Source organism: Carassius gibelio, chromosome A4 (assembly GCF_023724105.1).
Source record: "Carassius gibelio isolate Cgi1373 ecotype wild population from Czech Republic chromosome A4, carGib1.2-hapl.c, whole genome shotgun sequence".
NCBI lineage: Eukaryota > Metazoa > Chordata > Actinopteri > Cypriniformes > Cyprinidae > Carassius > Carassius gibelio.
The window spans coordinates 12,050,895-12,072,957 of record NC_068374.1 but is presented as its reverse complement, the minus strand read 5'-3'; positions in this window follow the sequence as shown (position 1 = coordinate 12,072,957).

Genomic DNA, 22,063 nt, shown 5'->3' with positions numbered 1-22,063 from the left:
TATAGTTCCTTGTTGGACTCGTTTCAGTGACGGACCTATTAGAGCAACAGCGCAGAAATCATTCACGAGTCTGCTTCATTACACACCTTGGTCAAATATGTGTCTGTAAGTAATTACACGTCAGAATTGTGGTTCTTGTATGATGTATGATGTTTACATTCAGTAATGTATTTTACTACATTCATGGCTGTTTTCGTTTTCTCGCGTATGCTCTAAATCTAAGCCTTTTGTTTTTCTGATGCTCTGATTTATCTGTTCAGCAACGAGCATCGACACTTCGCCTCAGATTAATTAATTTAGTTGGTTTGTTTTCATCTGGTGATTTACGTAGATTATGTATGTAACAGTGTTGCAGTTAGTTTGGTGATACTGATGACTGTTTGATTTATATACATTAAAGGGTAACTAAACCCCTGGTCAGAGCCTGACTCCACCCACTGGCAATATTTTAAAAATGCTGAAAAGTGGGCAGAGCACAGCGGAGATAGAGGGGATGAACCGAGGGCGGGGCTGAGTGGGTGGGGCGTGAACCTGAGACCCGCAGTGACGGATTGATTGACAGCTGCTGTCAGAGTCGCTAAAATGGAGAGTGACTGTAGTGACGCAAGTAGCTTTGCAACAGAGTGTTCATTTGAAGTAGAGGACTTTTCTCCCCCACCTTCACCTGAAGTGGAGGATGTCGATGTGTCTATGGCCTGAGCTGGCTTAAACTGTAGTCTTAACTCCCGCACCGTATCGCTTTTCAGCGCGAGCTGTGTGGAGAAGCCCATTTCCACCTCCATTGCATTGGAGAAGCAATCCCGCATAAAATGCAGTTTGCACACTTCAGCTCTAGGCAGGAACTCGCGATCTTCCAGGCTAAGTGCATGCAACCACTGGCGCCTAATTTTCAAGTCTGCTGGAAAACTATGCAGTCCAGCAGTGCTGTCACAACCAGCACTACACATACGTACCATCCTGACCACTGTACTAAATACAGATAAATCTACACCAACTTGAAGCTATCCTAACTGATGCAATACTATGCTACTAACAATACTAACATTACATTAACAACTATGCTAATTAACTACATAGGGTACACGAAATAATCTAAATAACTATATAAATGCAATGCTAAATAGATGCTATAATAGTCCATCCTGGTCGTTTTCAATACTCACAATTCCAACTCCTTACTCACTACAGTGATTTTGACGGAACAAGATGGTTTTATACTGCAAAGGGCATGGTAGCTCGTACCAAGGGGCGTGGTGAGCTGGAAACTGCTTACATCACCTGCCACCGTTTACGTCACTTGCCACCGCAAACATCCAATAGGAAAAATCAACTGCAGTAGCCACTGTTCAACCTGAAGAGGGCAGCACTCAGACGTTCTTACACCATATATTGTAGAGTTAAAACACTTTATACTCAAATGTCAAAAAAGTTACTCCAGTCAATAAACAGCACTAATAAAGCCCCATTCTTACAGATCATTAACTAAAAAAAGTTGGTTTAAGGTTTAATTACTCTTTAAGAACATCTGTAGTTCCTTATGTAAAAGTGTGATATAGAGAATATTGTTTAATTTTACTGAGTTACTGGGTAACTTTATATTTGCTTGTATAAAAGACACAACAGACATTACACTTTTGTAATGTTTATTTGTTCTTTTTATGTTTATTTTTCCAATCTTACAGACTTACAAAAGTAATATTGTGAAATAAAAAAACAGTAATATTGTGAAATATTATGACAATTTAAAATGACTGTTTTCTATTTTCATATTTTAAACTAATTTATTTCTGTGATCAAAGCTGAATTTTCAGCATCATTACTCCAGTCTTCAGTATCACATGATCCCTCAGAAATAATTCTAATATGATGCTCAAGACATCATACAGCAACAGTTGTGTACAAATTTGTTTCAAAATTCTTTGATGAATAGAAAGATCAAAAGCATTTATTTAAAATAGAATATTTTCTAACATTATAAATGTATTTTCTGTAACTTTTGATCAGTTTAACTCATAATGAAAAAAAGTATTTATTAGTCTTATTTCTATCCCCCGAAAAAAAAAATTTGATTCTTACTGACCCCAAACTTTTAGACGGTAGTGTTTAATGTTACAAAAGATTTAGATTTCAGATAAATGCTGTTCTTTTGAACTCTCTATTCATCATAGCATCATGATATAAAAATGTAAACAACTATAGAACGGTAGTGTATATTGTATTCTTTTACTATTTACCTGTGTATAAAGATGCTGCATTATCCAGCTCAGCCTCAGGACCAGTGTTGTCAGTGTCTTAGCGATGGGTGCTGCTGCTGTGACCTCGTCGCTCTTCTCCTAAACCGTTTTCGTAACTTTGACCTCAGTGATCCAGTCATATATAGATCAGTGGTCTATTCTCAATAGAACTCTTTCTCGGTTGATAAGCAATGCACAGGGTCCACATCTTTGTCTTTCCAGGTGGGAACAGAATAGAGGTCAACAATGTGAAAAATTTTTCCATTATGGAGAGAACAGAAGTTAATAAACATGGATACATCCAAATGAATACTTCAAAAAGAAGATATAATAGTATAAAGTACATGTCTTCGTGCAGCTTCTTTCACAATCTTGAGGCAGGCATTTCTGATCTGAAATGAATTACAGAACGATTACATCCCTGTCAAATCTGTTATGTGCAACATTATGCATTATCTAGGAATTAGTTTTTTTTTTAAAAGTAGTTTAAGACACAAAACATATGCACATTAGATACCATGCACTGGCTTAAACCCAGGCTCCAGAATTCTTCTCGTGTGAGGTTATTTGGCCTTGCTTTATGCTAAGTTCCTCTGATGGACGGCTTTTGTCCAACACATACTGTAACTAAAAATAAAGATTGTTTAACAGATTAAGTAATGGTTATCTTATTTATTTAAATATGTAAAGTCTGACTAAATAAACCCAATACTAACCAGTTCAAATAACTGCAATCACCGTAAATAATAGCATTATAGCATTATCTAACAGCTTAATTTTATTTAATAACACTTATTTTATATGCTGATCCTGGTAATCACAGAAGAGTACCTAGACATGTAATTATACATTTAAATGCTAACAAGTACACACCATCATAACTGTTTAGGCTAACGTTGGCTAGCTAGTGAGGTTATCGAATAACAGCATTGCAATGGTATTCTTGATATTTGATAACTTACCTTCATAGCCATTTATACATGTTTTAAACACTTATAATATTTTAAAGCCTATATTATTTCTTAACTCTTCAGCTGTGCAGAGAAATTCACTTGAAAGATTCACTTTTTAATCGATGACGACATGAAGAAACATGCCAAAAATGACATGAAATTAGCATTATAACCAACAGAGGATCACCATGAGCTCAGTTGCCATTTCATCTCCCTAGTTTTTTGTTTTTGTTTTTTTTCCTATAACTTCTTTTTTTGGGATTTATACTACCGTATTTTTCGGACTATAAATCGCACCTGAGTATAAGTCACATCAGTCCAAAAATATGTCATGACGAGGAAAAAAACATATATAAGTCGCATCGGACTATAAGTCGCATTTATTTAGAACCATGAACGAAGAGAAAACATTACCGTCTACAGCTGCAAGAGGGCGCTCTATGTCTTCAGTGTAGACTACAGGAGCACTGAGCAGCATAGAGCGCCCTGTAGACGGTAATGTTTTCTCTCAGTTCATTTCTCTCGGTTCATGTCAAATTAATTTTGATAAATAAGACTGGCCAAACTATGAAAAAAAAGTGTGACTTATAGTCCGGAAAATACGGTATATATATATATATATATATATATATATATATATATATATATATATATATATATATATATATATATATATATATATATATATATATATATATATATATATATAACTTTTTAGTACTTTTACTGTACTGAGGTATATCAAGTGCACAAAGTCTCATGTTATTTAAAAATAAAAATAACCTAGAATAATTATTTAAATACTTAACTAGTTTAGGACATATTAATTTAGTTCATTATTAATGGTATACCAATTAAATACTACAAATCTACATTTTTAAGGTTTTATCTTTACCTGTAGAAACTGCTTAATATATTAAGCCAACACAGACTTGTTGTAAGCTGTAGTTTTGTTACTCTGAATTTACTCTGCATCACTTAATGCTATTTTGAAATCGGTTTCACAGATGTTTTGTTCCATTCATAGCTACAGTTATCACTGTCAATCACAGTAATGAATAACTCGCAGAACAATCTAGTGGACTACCTTTGGTTATTATATACATTTGCTTCTGTCATTCTTGAAACAGTATATGTGAGTGTTATGTCCTATACAAACAAAAATGTTCTTAAGATGTTAATTGATTACATAAAGAAAACGAGCAAAGTGCACAATCATCACCGGCCTGAATTGAACATACTCAATTTTGCAATTTTGGAATGACTTATGTTGCATGCTCTGTGCTCTCTCTATGTTGTGAAGAACCTACAAAAAAAAGAACAGTACACAAAATTAAAATACATTGAAAAAAACAGAATTCTCTGGTCTCTTGATCTATGTAGTCTCAGTCAGGCCCAAATAGAATAAGGAACAAGGTTTAATCATTACAATGTAACAAAGTGAGGGAGAGTGGCTTCGCATGAAGATTCAAATGCTTTTATAACTAGAACTGGAGATAAAGCAGAATCACAGCAAAAAAAAACACACACAAGGAAACAAATACAGTACATATATCGGCCTATGCCTAGGTCTCATTATGTAAGTAATTCCCTACTCATTAACCTTTATTATTCAAATACATACGGTTTCATTGAAGTTTCATCTTAGTGACTCTGGTGTCGATGTCATCTTCTGGGTCAGTTACTTCAAAATCATCTCCCATGGGACAGGCATTCATGACCTCTGGCAGACCTGGGTTTCGATGGAAGAGGAGGAAGTAGGGACTGTGTCTGGTGGAGTACTGATCACATAAGGAAACTTCCCATTAACTATTAAGTTTGTATTTATCTATAAGTTTGAAAAACTTCACCCTTGACATGAAATAGTTAATAAATTCACCAATTTATAACCATTAATATTATAAATATAAGTAAGACAAAACCTGCTTTGCAATGTGGATTCCATACACCACAGCAGGAAGATGGAGGTCCCAGTCATTGTGGTTGTCATTCACGTACTTCCTGATGGTACGCTTGATATTCGGATTAGTTCTTTGATCCTATTCATAAATGCATTTATAAAGTTGATGAATAATCATAAAGCAACAATAGATCTTATAAGACAGGTATCCAAAGAGCTACCTGCCCGTTGATTTGGGGATGGTAATCACTTGAGATGGCATGAAAATGCTTTCATTGACCTGCAGAGGGATCATAAGTTAAATGTGCAAGACTTGAGTAACTGTATAGTTCTGCTTCACGGTAGGGAAATAAGGAGAAGAACAACAGTGTAGTAAACAGTATAACTGTGCACTACAAACCAGTGTGTTCATGATTAAGATAATACATTTATATTTAAATAATATATGGTAAGACACAACAGTTTGCATGATTCAAGCTAAACAGCTGGAAGCAGATGAGACCGGAAATTAAAATTAACAAATGGCTGTGCCAGCTCTTACTGGAAAAAATAAGGTGGACATGTTTAGACATTAATTTCATACAGAAAAAAAAACACTTCACCTTGCAGACAAACTCCTTCCCTTGGTCTGTAATGATTTTCCTAACCATGCCAAACAAGTACAACTATGCAGTTATTATTAACGACACTTCAGCTGCCGTCTTAGATTGCACAGGTTCCACAATAACCCACTTGGTGTACAAGTCAGTCATGATAAGGACATACTTGTTGTTATGTGCGGTTTCTGGCAGTGGTTTAATTAAATCCAAACCAAGCACCCCCCACGGTTCATTTACCTGCACGGCACAAAATAAGCATCATAAGGACATGGTCTTGATGTTTGTTTGAAGAATCTCATTGTGTCATTTGTTTGACACAAGCCCGGTATTTATATCCTAGATATCACCATGACAATGGGCTGAAATATTAGGCTAAATATGGATCATTCACATATTCACTAATTTTGGCCATATGATATTGAAAACGACTAATTGTAATTGTTACGAGTGGGCCAGCTGAGAGTCGTGGGAATCAGTGATGCGCGGATTAGTCTATAAACAACACGCACCCGACCAACATTTTCAACTAACCCGCCTGCAACTCAGACCACAAAAAATAAAAATCAAATATTGTACCCCACCCGCTTCCTGACCCGTAAATGCGTCGCTCCTTTATATTAATTTAATTACTTAAATAGGCTATAACCTAAAGGATAATAAGCGTTATGACCGCACACATAAGGCTTGCCACAAAGAACCGGTTAAAGTAATGATTATAAATGTGTCTGAATAAGCAAGGAGACATTTAGTTGTTTATTAATAAACTGATGTTTTCTGTGTCGCTGCTTAGATGAAGTTGTCGATGCGGACTCGCCATGAACGCCAGAGAAAAAGAGAAAAATGCACATTTCATATGGATTTCATAATCATAGATTTATTTTGGATGTATCGAATGAAAAAGTGGGACAGATGTTCAATTTGCGTGAGGCAAAGGGTGAGGTAAAGCGGGAGAGGTGGTCACTTTATTTGCGCCAGTTATTCAGCCAATAAAGTTTAGGCCTATGTATTTCAAAATTGTGTCTAGTACTTTATAAGTTACAAAGGTTTAATTGGCATCTTTATTTCAAACGACCCGACCTACTGCGACCCGAATATCATAAAAATATTTTTGGAGGACTCGTAACTGCGGGTAACCAAGGGTGTGGTCACCTGCTCATTTTGGATCAACCTGAGCATCACTGGTGAGAGAGCAAGGCCGGTAGATTGATTGGGAAATGAGTGACACCTGCTCCACTCACTGGTCTCGAGTCCCACGGAGGAGATGGAAGGATACAAAAGAGGAGCGACGACAGTGAAAGACGAGAGAGGACCAGGCCTGGGATTTATTTTGTGTTTTTGGTTTTTATTTGTGCACGGCAGTCGTCCGTGAGGGGCTGTCGTGCTGATTGTGTTTATTTGGTTATTAAAGGTTTAATTTGAATGACAGTCAGTTCCCGCCTCCTTCTCAAAATTGTGAAGTTTTTATATTGTTAAAGTTATCTTTAGATGAAGTATAATAGAAGTTGGTAAAAAGTTGGTCCCTTTGTATAAATTGACTTTCATTCAGTATACTACTGTATTCTGCAGTTTTATCATATTTTTGTCATTATTATTATTATGGCTTTTTTTTTTTTAAATAACATTCTCCAAGATTGCATATTATTTATTTTATTTATTCACAACTTATTTTCAAATGACAACTGAGTAGGGTCTGAAGAACCTGAAGAACTTTGAACAAGGCACAGCAGCTATAAAGGTATCCAAGAAGTTCTTGAAATAATTGTTAGTAGTTAAAGTAGTTAAGAGTAGAACAGATTACATTGTCTCTTAGAAACAGTCTTGACTTGATTGAAACTCTTCAGTCAAGTCAAGACCATGTTTTCGATGGTCCTCATAAAACAGGGTCCTCGTAACACAGGTGTAAACATAAACACAACCTGACATACTGGAATGAACATGCATCTAATTTAATACATACAAAATCACTAACAATAACTTGGTTAACACTTGAAAATTGAAATATTGATTTCAAATGTTGTAATCTTACTTGTAAATTACATTGATAAAATATAAGCAACATTATAAAATAATTGTATATATATGTTTTAAATCAGTATTTTATGCACATTTATTGTCACAGATTTCTAATTTGATGTTCTTTTCTAGACTCTTAGTGTGGTTAAACTGTCCACTCGTGAAGTCAACGCTAGTCAGAGATGTAGAGAAGGTACTGCAATTGATTGATTTTATATATTTATTTAAAAAAATTTTGTGGCATCATACCTGAATTAGTTTTTTTGCTTGTGTAACTCATTTATAACATAACATAATTATTTTATTTTAATTTTATTTTTTGATTTCATGTGTCAGTGATCAGTCAGTGTTTATGGACTCCAGTATCTGTTCAGCCTCTGAAGGACTGGAAAAGGTAATTCATGATCAATTTGTTCATAACATTTTATGAAATTTCAGACTGATGTTGTAAGAAATCATCTCTACATGAGCATTGTTTTTTTTCATGCAGAAAAGCTAGTTCATGCATTCATGACCTCTAGACTGGACTATTGTAATGCACTTCTAGGTGGTTGTCCTGCTTCTTCAATAAACAAGCTACAGGTAGTCCAAAATGCAGCAGCTAGAGTCCTTACGAGGTCAAGAAAATATGATCATATTACCCCAATTTTACAGTCTCTGCACTGGCTACCTATTAAGTTCCGTATCAGTTACAAATTATCATTACTTACCTATAAGGCCCTTAATGGTTTAGCTCCTGCGTACCTAACTAGCCTTCTACCACGTTACAACCCATCACGCACCCTAAGGTCACAAAACGCTTTTGGTCGTTCCTAGGATAGCAAAGTCCACTAAAGGAGGTAGAGCTTTCTCACATTTGGCTCCCAAACTCTGGAATAGCCTTCCTGATAATGTTCGGGGTTCAGACACACTCTCTCTGTTTAAATCTAGATTAAAAACACATCTCTTTCGCCAAGCATTCGAATAATGTATCTCTTAAATTGTGAGTGTAGTTGCATCTGATCAAAGGTGCATTTTTATTCATTACCTTAGGTTAAACTAATTTTACTTTGTTGGATCAGCAGCTATGCTAATGATGTCTGTATTTTGTTTCTATGTTTTGCCACAGGATTTACATCCCGTGGTAACTAGGATTTACACAAGCTCCAGTCTGGATCCAGAACACCTGAGAAGAGATGATGCTGACCCTCAGAGGACCCCAGATGATGCTAACCTTGAATCAACAAACAGAACTAACAATTATTGCTAAATGTGTGACTGCATCATATAATAACTATTAATTAATAATACTGATAGTTCATCATCTAGCTGACTACGTCTTGTATTATTATTATTATTATTATTTTAATTTTTTCTAAAATCCTGTCAAATGTGCACAAACTACTAGCTACTACTAAATATTGTAGAAACATAATTTTCTGTAAAGTTGCTTTGTAACGATTTGTTTTGTAAAAAGCGCTATACAAATAAACTTGAATTTAATTGAATTGAATGAGGAGCAGAGCTTTTGTGCTCCCTGAAGGAGTTAAGGAGGTATTCACATGTTTCGGATGAACTGTTATTTCAGTGAAACAGTAAATGCTCTGAAGACCATATCTGCATGGAGTGTGATATACTTAGCTGTTACCAAATGCATGTAATTTAATGACCTGTTTCCACTTTCAGTAATATTAGTCTATGTCTGATTCAGGAGTGTCCAGACTCGGTCCTGGAGGGCCAGTGTCCTGCAGAGTTTAGCTCCAGCTTGTCTCCACACACTGGAGGTTTGTAGGATTATCTGCTTCAGGTGTATCTGGGGTTGGAGCTATACTCTGCAGGACACCGGCCATCCAGGACAGAGTCTGGACACCCCTGCTCTAAATACAGATATGTAGTAATATATTGACCAGTACCTTTTAAGATCTGTAACGTAAATGTTCTTTCATGATTGTAAGTGATCTTATTAAATCAAAATCACACACAAAAAAAGAAAAGAATAAATGGCTGAATGAATGTGATATGGGTGGCCAATACCCTCAACAAAACTGTATGAAGGGGATGCAGAAGCCGAGGCGTAACAGCAGGGAGTAAGGGCACTAATAGGCCTCCACAGCAGTGCACACTTTCGTTACACCTGTGTGGAAACACTCACATTCACACACACTCCACACTGCTCTGGTGAAGTAGCACCACCACCAAAATCCACCCTGCCTTTGCCACTCAGCTCCTGTAACAACAAGATGGAATGTTACACTTGAGGGTAGACAAATCACTGATATAAATCGCAAACGATGCTTACAGCAAATAAATATTGTGGCACCTTTAGCTCTTAGCTATCACATAAAACAACAAAAGCAAAAACAGGAGGAAAGTAAACACTCTTGTATACACAAAATAACTCGAAATACAATAAAGAAAACACCAAAACAATAAATCAAAAGAAAACATTAAAGGGGGGGTGAAATGCTCATTTTCACTCAATATCCTGTTAATCTTGAGTACCTATAGAGTAGTACTGCATCCTTCATAACTCCAAAAAGTCTTTATTTTTATTATATTTATAAGAGAAAGATAGTCTGTACCGATTTTTCCCGGAAAAACACGAGCGCCTAGAGGCGTGACGTGTGGGCGGAGCTAAAGAATCACGAGCGCTAGTAGGCTTTTGAGTTGAGAGCGTTTGGAAGCTTGAGGACAAAACCAACCAAAACAAACCATGGCTAACAGTCAGATTCAGCGTATATTTATGATCCAGAATCAGATCCAGAGGCTGAAATTTAACAAGAACAGCATCAGCAAAGGCGGTATGCTATGTGGTATGTACTGAAACTGTATATATTTGCTTGTATATAAAATGACTAAGTTCCACTTTATGTCGTCTTTTTTTTTTTTAAGCTGTACATGTGGGAGGTGCAGTTTTATGCCAACATCGCATGTTGTTTACTTGATGTGCTTATGGGCTGATAGCTAAGTTAACAACACAGAGATATTTGAAGCAGTTTTACTCACCACCTGCGGTTCCAACACACGATCGTGACCCTTTTGCATTGGGACTGCATTATCCTTAAGAAATAAACGATGTGCAAATCCGGCGTCAAACTGGGCCTTGTTTGTAAAACAAGCATCTTCGAAATGCAGGGAACAAACAAAAACACTTGCACAACTCCATGATGCTCTGTAAAAATAAACTCCATCCACTGGTCCCTTAATGCTGTTTCTCTTTTGGTAATCTGTGCAGGGTTGTCTTGCACTGGCAACCAAAAACACTATTCTTTTGTGACATTAGACTGACACACAGAGCGACATTAGACTGACACACAGCGACATTAGACTGACACACAGAGCGTCTGAACCGAACTGATTCTTTTGGTAATTGATTCTGAACTGATTCTGTTCTAGTGTTATGAACACGGGTAAACTGAAGGCTTGAATCAAGGGCAATCATTGCAAATGACGAAATTACGTTGAGCGCAAAAGAACCGGTGAAAGGTTTTCTTCAAGCGGTTTATTGAATTGAACTGTCCGAAAGGAGTAGTGGTGATCCAAAAACCGATGCAACTGGTTCTTGATTCATGAACGAGTCAATGTTCATTATCTGGCTCAGCTCGGTGTTCATGTTCAGTTCTCTCTTCACAGCAGTTCAGTCAGTGTACTGTTTGAGTAAATGAATTACTCCGGGATATTGGTTTGTTTTAACTCAGAGGGAGTGTCAGCCACATTAAAAAGTTAACAGTTTAAGTCATTTGTGTGGATTAATGCATATTGGAGACACAAACCATTTAAAATGATTCAATTTGATTTGGTGAACTGGTTCAAAAAGATCCGGTTACATCGAATGATTCGTTCGCGAATTTGGAAGAAATAACAATTAACAATATTTTTTTTAAACAATATTATTTGCCTATAATTTGCCTAATAATAATAATATAATAATAATAAAGAACAGCGTTTTCCTTATTCAAAAAGAAAAGAAAAAAATAGATTTAACGCTTAGTCACAGCCAATACAGCATCATCTTCTCTAGATTTTGGCAAAATGTAAGTTACTTAAAAAATAAAAAATCTATCCACACTAAAGACATAAAAGTATTTTTAAGATATTTAAAAATGTTTGCTGCATTGTAAAAAAAAAAAAAACTTAAGCCGGGGCTCACATCTCATTTTATTAGCCCTATTACTTTCCGAAATAATGAAGGCTCAAATGCCTGTATTCTAAAGCAAAATGTTTACAAACATTATAAAAACAGTTATTAGTTTGTCTCCAAAACAAATCTTAAGATTAATCTAAGGTGAAGCTGATGCCTGCCTCTCTAATTCGGCACGAATCCAAATGTTTCCATGTTCCCGACGTATCTGGAAGCTTAAATGTTATTTATTATAAAGTGTTTGTACTTTCAATTATTATTATTTAAAATAATCTTGTCTGTAAACAGTTAATAATCGGTTAAGGATCGTCGGTTAGGAAAAATAACTGAAATTAACATCCCTAGTCAGAAACGTCACAGTGCAAAGAATATAGAATAATTTGTTTGTTAAGTTATGACTTAAGAAGCGATGTTTCCGGGTCCAAGCCTCAACTTGCTTCACTTGAGAATACGACCTCAGCAGCCATTTATGAGCACTGTTTATTCATATTAATAATTTAAGCTAAATGCTTTCAAACTTACGGTATACACTACAGTCTCCGTGCTCACAGCGTCCCAAACACAAATAATTTTTATATATATTTTTTTATCTTTATATTTTCATTGTCTGGCTATCTGGGACTTCGGTATGGAGTTAAAGGGTAAGATTATAACTTTTTCGCTAGTATTCTATCACATTGTGAGTTTATATTAGCACCTTTTGTTGTTTTCTCGTGGTAACTGATAGAGCGTTTGGACACGGAAGCGCTGCTACATGACGTCAGACTTAACAAGCGAAAAGTTAGACTACTGTGTAATAAGTAACGCTGTATATACGTCCAAAAGTTGGACTCCAAATTTCATTCTAATAATTATTTTGAGGTTAATATAGCAAATGAAAACTGTTCAGCTTCTGGGAAATTTGAGAAGCTCCTCTAGGCCATTTTAGTTCCCCTCACTCCACATCAAATCATTTAAATTAACAGTATTTAGAAAAGAACAAGAATTACAAATACAAGAAGCTATAGCAATATTAATGACAAGCCAAAACTAATTAATTTAGGCTAAAACAAAACTGAAAACACAGCTTTGCGTCTCTCACAAAATCAAATGTTTCCGTATTTGGGATGTATTTGAATGACAAATTATTATAAAAATAGCCTAGTGTTTATTATAACCTAATGTTTTTAAACATTTTGTGACTGCATTATGTATATTTTTTAATTAAAATGTATATATAAGTTCTCTCTCTCTCTCTCTCTCTCTCTCTCTCTATATATACAGTCTTGTTCAAAATAATAGCAGTACAAGGTGACTAACCAGAATAATCAAGGTTTTTAGTATATTTTTTATTGCTACGTGGCAAACAAGTTACCAGTAGGTTCAGTAGATTGTCAGAAAACAAACAAGACCCAGCATTCATGATATGCACGCTCTTAAGGCTGTGCAATTGGGCAATTAGTTGAAAGGGGTGTGTTCAAAAAAATAGCAGTGTCTACCTTTGACTGTACAAACTCAAAACTATTTTGTACAAACATTTTTTTTTTTCTGGGATTTAGCAATCCTGTGAATCACTAAACTAATATTTAGTTGTATGACCACAGTTTTTTAAAACTGCTTGACATCTGTGTGGCATGGAGTCAACCAACTTGTGGCACCTCTCAGCTGTTATTCCACTCCATGATTCTTTAACAACATTCCACAATTAATTCACATTTCTTGGTTTTGCTTCAGAAACAGCATTTTTGATATCACCCCACAAGTTCTCAATTGGATTAAGGTCTGGAGATTGGGCTGGCCACTCCATAACATTAATTTTGTTGGTTTGGAACCAAGACTTTGCCCGTTTACTAGTGTGTTTTGGGTCATTGTCTTGTTGAAACAACCATTTCAAGGGCATGTCCTCTTCAGCATAGGGCAACATGACCTCTTCAAGTATTTTAACATATGCAAACTTATCCATGATCCCTGGTATGCGATAAATAGGCCCAACACCATAGTAGGAGAAACATGCCCATATCATGATGCTTGCACCTCCATGCTTCACTGTCTTCACTGTGTACTGTGGCTTGAATTCAGAGTTTGGGGGTCGTCTCACAAACTGCCTGTGGCCCTTGGACCCAAAAATAACAATTTTACTCTCATCAGTCCACAAAATGTTCCTCCATTTCTCTTTAGGCCAGTTGATGTGTTCTTTGGCAAATTGTAACCTCTTCTGCACATGCCTTTTTTTAACAGAGGGACTTTGCGGGGGATTCTTGAAAATAGATTAGCTTCACACAGACGTCTTCTAACTGTCACAGTACTTACAGGTAACTCCAGACTGTCTTTGATCATCCTGGAGGTGATCATTGGCTGAGCCTTTGCCATTCTGGTTATTCTTCTATCCATTTTGATGGTTGTCTTCCGTTTTCTTCCACGTCTCTCTGGTTTTGCTCTCCATTTTAAGGCATTGGAGATCATTTTAGCTGAACAGCCTATCATTTTTTGCACCTCTTTATAGGTTTTCCCCTCTCTAATCAACTTTTTAATCAAAGTACGCTGTTCTTCTGAACAATGTCTTGAACGACCCATTTTCCTCAGCTTTCAAATGCATGTTCAACAAGTGTTGGCTTCATCCTTAAATAGGGGCCACCTGATTCACACCTGTTTCTTCACAAAATTGATGACCTCAGTGATTGAATGCCACACTGCTATTTTTTTGAACACACATCTTTCAACTAATTCAACTAATTGCCCAATTGCACAGCCTTAAGAGCGTGCATATCATGAATGCTGGGTCTCATTTGTTTTCTGAGAATCTACTGAACCTACTGGTAACTTGTTTGCCACGTAGCAATAAAAAAATATACGAAAAACCTTGATTATTCTGGTTAGTCACATTGTACTGCTATTATTTTGAACAAGACTGTATATATATATATATATATATATATATATATATATATATATACAAACATACATGTAGCGTATTTTAACCATGCAGGAAACCTTTTAAAATATTTTGATAATTTACTGAAAATAAATAAATTACTTTTTAAACCGTTTAACTGATTATTATTTGATCAAAATTAGCTGATACAGTTTGCTGCATCATGTGCACTCAGAAACCGGTGACTGTGAACAAATCAGCAGAGCTTGTACGAGCTTTTGGCATCGTTGAATCTTTCTCAGACGTTTCCAAATTTCTGAAATTGGGTTGCGCATCTATCTGTGCATGATGATGTTTTTCAAAAAGTTGGGGATAATCAAAGGAGAGCTGCGGTCCTCATTTGGGCAGGAAAGGCTTGCTATGAGTTCACAGCTGAGCAGACATTTCACTCTTTGGCTTCAAAATCATATTAACCAGTTAATGGCCATTTAAAATGTTTCATTCTGTTCGGAACTAAGATTTGATTTTGTTTCAGTTTCTGGTTCTTTTCCTGCAAAAATGTTGTTTGTTTCCGGTTTTCGTTTTCGTTCCTTGAACCTGATCAGAGCCATGATTAAGACTATATGAAACCATTGCATACCTCAAGTATATATTGTTTAATTAAAATATTTTTATGACTGTTGAATGCCAGCTATATGCTAAGGATAGCAAAATTTGCTCACACATAACAAGCCCAAATTGTACACCCAGATGACTGACAGTTCCTTTAAAGTCCAGCCTCCTAAAAGTCAGTGAATAATTGACTGAAGGAAGAGCATCAAATACAGTTTTGATGTAACATCCTGAAACTCCAAATGAACAAGCCCCTGCTGGCTTTACACATTAACAGACAAACTGTACTAATGATTGTGTATTTTCACATGATTTTTATTTTATTTTTTATAGTCATTGTGTTTTTTGAGGAAATGTATTATCAGATTATACCTGAGGGAAGGGGAAGAGTTATTGTGTATTTATACAGGCATTCAAACTTCCTTCATCAGGTCAAATATTGTTGCAAATGAAGAAGCAGAACTCAGTCCGCTCCGGGAGAAATGATGTGTGAGAAAATACTGATGTTATCACTGGACAAACTGGAAACAAGATCACAGATCATAACACACTGAGAATTCAGTCTGAAATAATTAATCATGAATACATTCAATCACACAAACATTATGCACAAAATGTTCAACATAAGACAGTTTCAGTCAAAATTTGTAGCCTCCACAAGTTCTGGAAGTGAAAGTGTTGTTTGTATAAGAGTTTTGTCATTCATCACATAAACAGGAATGACATGACCCCATATTTTGACCTCTTTCTCAGTTTAGCCTCTTGTCAGGCAGGCAGATGTAAATGAGCTCTTCTATTCAAGATATATGTCTCATATAATAAAATTTCACGTGTCAGGTAAGAATGAATCATGCCAATTCACATAATCAAACCAAATTAGAATTCAATTCACTTCCAGTTCAGATAAATACATAGCAGCGATTGCTAAAAGATACATCTTAGAGTGAGATCTGTACAGCTGACAGCAGAGAGACACACACAGCATGTGAGAGGTCTAGTGCAGAGATTCACACACACACACACACACACATTTAGTGCAGACTCAAGAGAGACACAGCATGTGAGAGGTCAAGTGCAGAGACTCACACACACTCTTCTGCTTACAGAACCACAAAGCACTGTTTTGTCACTTCACTTATACACCCATAAGTGGGGATGGTTGCAACATTCATTAAAATCATTTCTATAATATTTTGAATACATTTTTAAATTTTTTTATTTTGTTTGAGCACAGGCTTCAACAAGTTAAAATGAGAGAATCTGAGGGGTATTGTCAAGAGGAAGATGTGAAACAAGAGACCAAACAATGAAGATGAGTTGAAGGCCACTCTCAAAGAAACCTGGGCTTCCAGACCACCTCAGCAGAGCCACAAACTGATCACCATGCCACGCTGAACTGAGGCAGTAATTAAAGCAAAAGGAGCCCCTACCAAGTATTGAGTACATGTACAGTAAATGAACATACTTTCCAGAAGGCCAACAATCCACTCAAAAGTTTTTTATTGGATTGTTGAGATGAATTGGTGGGTTTTGTTAAATGTGAGCCAAAATCATCACAGTTAAAAGAACCAAAGACTTAAACTACTTCAGTCTGTGTGCATTAAATTTATTGAAATCACAAGTTTCACATTTTGAGCTGAATTACTAAAATAAATCAACTTTTCCAGAACACTCTAATTTATTGAGATGCCCCTGTAAATGAATATTCTTAAAGAATGACTATAAATACAGATTTAATTTTATTAACCAAATAATCAGGTCATTTTACTTCCAAGCTGACTAAATTTACTCATACAAGATGGACCCACGTAACAGCAGAGGATAATATAAATCAACCTCTAAGAAAATAAATAATTAAATACAAGGAACCCAAAAAACAAACTTACATTTTCATACATAGTCCCTCAAGCATGAAATACAGATGTGAGTGATGGTGAATATGTTTCCTCCTTATAAAGTTACACTGAGTAAAACTGTCAGGAATGGCCTAGTTGGCATGTCAAATTAACAGACCAAACAATAGTCATGAGCCAACAACCAAAGTGAACAAAAATAAAATAAAATTTCCAGGCAGGGAAAACAGTTATAAATTGAGCTGCAACCAAACAACTCTTTGAGACTTTAGCAGATCTCACATACACCATTAAAGGGCTACAATCATCACCATGCGACTGTCTTCCAGTGACAGACAACCACCTGCATGCCAAACAATTGAAACGCACTCATCTATTTATTGGGTGTGAGTACAGTATGAGTGCCTGAATAATCCTAATGAAAACAAGTGAGAATACAGTAGGTTTACACTACAGTCCTGATATCTTCTTGAGAGGTCATTCAAGACAGTGTCCTTGATGGTCTTTGTGAAGGAGGAGTCCTCATCATTAACTGTGACGTGGTGCTGGAGTTTATTCAAGATCAGAATCTAACCCAAGGTTGGGCTCCTTTCAGCAGATAGATGTAAATTTAGCTATGGTCAAACATGATGTGTGAAGAGTGTCATGTATTCAGTAACTGAAATCAGCAGAGCAGAGACAGATGTAAATTTAGCTATGGTCAAATTAGATGTGTGAAGAGTGTCATGTATTCAGTAACTGATAAGAGGAAGTTTGCTGAAGAAGTGTTAAGACAGACTGTCGCTTCATACTCTGCAAAATTCTTGTTGTTTATAGAAGTCTGTACTTGAGTGTATAGAAGTTAATGACTTAATGAAGTGCTGATTGAGCATTAGTGATGAACACCTGCTGTTAACAAGAAGAATCACTAAATGATAGAGACACAACTGCGACTGACTTCCAGCCTTCGATGAGATTAAGTATATATTAAATCTGATAATAACTCAGCAGAGGATGATTAAACAACTCCACAAAAAGCTTTCCCAGCTTCACTTATCCCTAAACAGTTTGACTTGATTTATTTTGCATGTCTACAAAGGTTCATGTTGAGAGTTAACAGAGGTTTATCTCTAGTCAATGCTGAACTCTACTGCAGTCAGTCAGAAGAGGGACACAGTCTCTATTACTGTCTAGCTCAGTGTCACATGCACAGAGTATGTTTTCAGTAATATTTCTGAATAACTTTTGTTAATCAATAAACAAGATTTTTCCAGTACATCCTCCACAGCAGGCGTATGCAGTGGTGAATCTATGTGATGAAATTAAGTAAATAGAGTGTGATTCAGTGTCTCAGACATGCAGCATTATTACAGTGGAGAATATTAGTGTACCTCCAGAAATGAACATGGAGAGAATTACTCTGATGTCATGTGTGAGTTAATGAGGCATGTAATTATAAACTTGTGTCTTTACAAATAAATGACTGAGTTTTGTTTATTTCTGTTATTTCCGCAGTCAGATGTGTTTCATTTGCTGAAACTGTTGGAGCTTCAGCTGCTCAGATTAATGTAGATCTGGTGACTCTTAACTGCAGTTTTACTTCACATTTAAAGCTATATAAAACAGGGAAAGTTTTATACATTACACAATTTAAGTGTTTTATCTATCTTTATGTTGACACTCACATGAAGAGGATGAAAAGGGGATCTGCTGTAAAAGAGAGTTTTCTCACGAAATGTGAAGTGAACCACCAACAGCAGGTTTTTGTCAGACCACGTCTGCAGTTTCTTCATCACACATCGAGAAACACAAACCCAGCTCACTTCCTTTCGTCTGTTCTGAGAAAACTCTCTTCAATAAAGTCTTCTTGTCCAGTAAACAGTCTTTTCTTTCTCTCTAGCCAAAATGAGCCGTGATTGTACAGTTGTTTTTGTTAAAGGAAGATTCATGATTTTGTTTAGGGGGTCAACTAGAAAAGGTTTGCATGATTTAATTTTGACAAAATGCATTCTTTTTTCTAATATTCAAGAGTTCAAACTTACATATAATTAGCTGAAGTATTATAATGCATTTTACTGGAGAATGCATTTACACTACTGGAGATCAAGACTCAGGACGACGGACGTGTAGGTCCTCTCAGTTGAGCAGATAAACCGTATTGAGCTGCCGTCAGATGTCAGTTAGAGTGCTCCCGGCTCAATACTCACTGCATCAGACAGGTAAACCTCGCCGGCCAGGGAGCGGGAAAAGGAAAACCAGACTGTGCGGGCTCTCGCCACATCCGATGGGAGATCAATACTCAGAGCATCAAATGGTTAAGCCTCTCCAACCGTAGCATGGAGAAAGTAAAGTTTATGAGGCTGGGAGACTCTCGCCGGAATCCAATGGGAGCTCAATACCCAAGGCATCGAATGTGTAAGCATCACCAACCGTAGAAAGGAAAAGTGACCGTAGAAAGGTAAAGTTGTCTAGCCGGGAGGCTCTCGTCGGTGTCCGATGGGAGCTCAATACTGACAGCATCGGACAGGTAAGCCTCGCTGACCATAGGATGAAAAAAGTAAGTTGTCTAACCTGGAGACTTTCGCCAACATCCAACGGGAGCGCAATACTCACAGCGTAAAATGGGTAAGCCTCGCTGACTGTGGAAAAGAAAAAGTAATGTTGTCTAGACGGGAGGCTTTCGCCGAGGTCTGATGGGCGGTTAATACTCACAACATCAAATGGGAAAGCCTCTCTGAACGTAAGACGGAAGAGAAAAAATGGTCAGTATTTGTCCAGACAGTAAAGAGTTAGTTTTTTTTTTGTGTGTGTGTGTTTTTTTTTAGTCGTATTAAAACAAAGGTATGTGGGGGAATTGCGTCTGAGAATATCTAAGGAGGAGGTACTGGAAGATAGACTAGGATGGCTAGTAAAAGAAAAGAAAAGTTCGTGCAAAAAGTTGGAAGTTGTCGAGCCAGGAGGCTTTCACCAACATCCGACGGGAGCTCAATACTCACTGCATTGACCGGGTAGCCTCACTGATGTAAGACAGAAAGGAAGGTTGTGTAGCCGGGAAGCTCTTGTCGGCATAAGATGGGAGCTCACTGCACGGACGGGTAAGCAACGCCGTTAGTTGAAATAAAACATTGATTCAACCAGGAAAGCTCTTGCAGCATCCGATGGGAGTTTAATGTTATACAGGGCGCCTACATTTACTTCACTATATTACAATTAAATCTAATCTAATCTTGACAAACTATATATCGTTGGAAAGGTCTACGACTCCCAAATATATATTTTACCAATGTTTTTTGGTTATTATATATAAATTATATATAATAGATTAATTCAGGACAAGAGTGCACCCTCAAAAATCTAAATTATAACAGGAGTTTTGACCTTTGTTTAAAAAAAGACCTTTTTCTCTATCACATTTTAGAAATCATCAGAAATTATATATCAACTTAAAATCTACAAATTCAACCTTTAAAACCCATATATAGTACATCAATATCATGTTACAAAATGTTTCCATTCATGAATTATAAAAAATGCAAGTTTGAATAGTGCACTATAAAGTCATCAAACATGTGAGTGACAGTTAAGGCATTAATACTCGCATAAGATGGGTAAGCTTTGTTGGTTGTTGAAAAGGCAACGTTTGCTCGACCGGGAGCACACTTGCAGCATTCAACAGGAGTTCAATACTAAGAACAGTTTGGTTGTCTAAAAGGGTTGACGCTATGAGGATTACTTGCATAATTGTTTAACAAATCCAATGAGCTGCTTTCGATAACATGTCAGAAAATCTTGTTGCACTCATTGGATTTGAAAATTAAGCGTACAAAAAAATAAATCGAATTTCCTATGCTAGTCTACCACAGAATAAGTGCCATGAATCAGCGATCTGGTCATTTGTCAAATCATCATATTGTCAGCACATGAGATTGACGATACGAGTAAGAGAGAGACTCTTTATTCTTATCATAGCGTAACTACTTGGTGTTGTAAACCGTGCAGGTGCACGAGAGAGAGCCTATGGAATCATTAATAATCGTAAAGAAAAAATATATATATATATATATTAGAGGTTAGCATAGATTTTTTTTTTTATCTAGATTAATCTCACTGTGATTTTGAAATTTATCTAGATTAATCTAGATTAAAATGGCTCATTCGAATTCTGCCGAAGGCATTCAGAATATGTGTGTTACCCAAATAAAATTGACAAACAGTAAGTTTTGATCAAAACACTTATTTGTAGCTTCTCAAGACGCCTTTCTCTGTGTGAGCCCTGAACACCAGAACACTGCGAGTACTGAATCGGGCTCTTTCACATCTTTTCGTTTGTTTCAAACTGCGATTTGTATTTGTTCGTTCAGGTGCAAGAGGGACTTTGAGGAGAACTTCACAGAAGAGAGCTCAGTTCAGTGTCGCTGTCCGTTAGGCTGGCCTCAACCAGTCGGTTATATAAAATATCAAGGTGAAAGTCATCATAGCTTGCTTAGTATAGGCCCAGCTCCCAACCCAACTTTGAGATTAGATTAACGGCAATATTTTTTTTATCACCAGATAATAGTCTCGCGTTAACGCAGCACGTTAACACCGATAATGGCCCACCACGAATATATATATATATATATATATATATATATATATACACTTTCCGACGTACTGATAAACTGACATCAAATGTAAAAATACTATTTAAAACAGTGTCATGGAAATTCTAACTCAATAACAATTTGTAGAGACTGAAAATGAAAAACCAAACTGAGTTGTCTTTGTATTGCTTTAATTCTCTGCAGAAAATGATCTAGTTTACGCACAGCTTGAGTCTGTGTGCAAAGAGATAACACGCAGACTCACAGCCCACCTTTAATAGCATGTAAAAAGATACATTGAAGGACAGACTAGGACCTTTGTGCCAATCATGTTGCTCAGTGCACATCACCCCATAACACATCGTA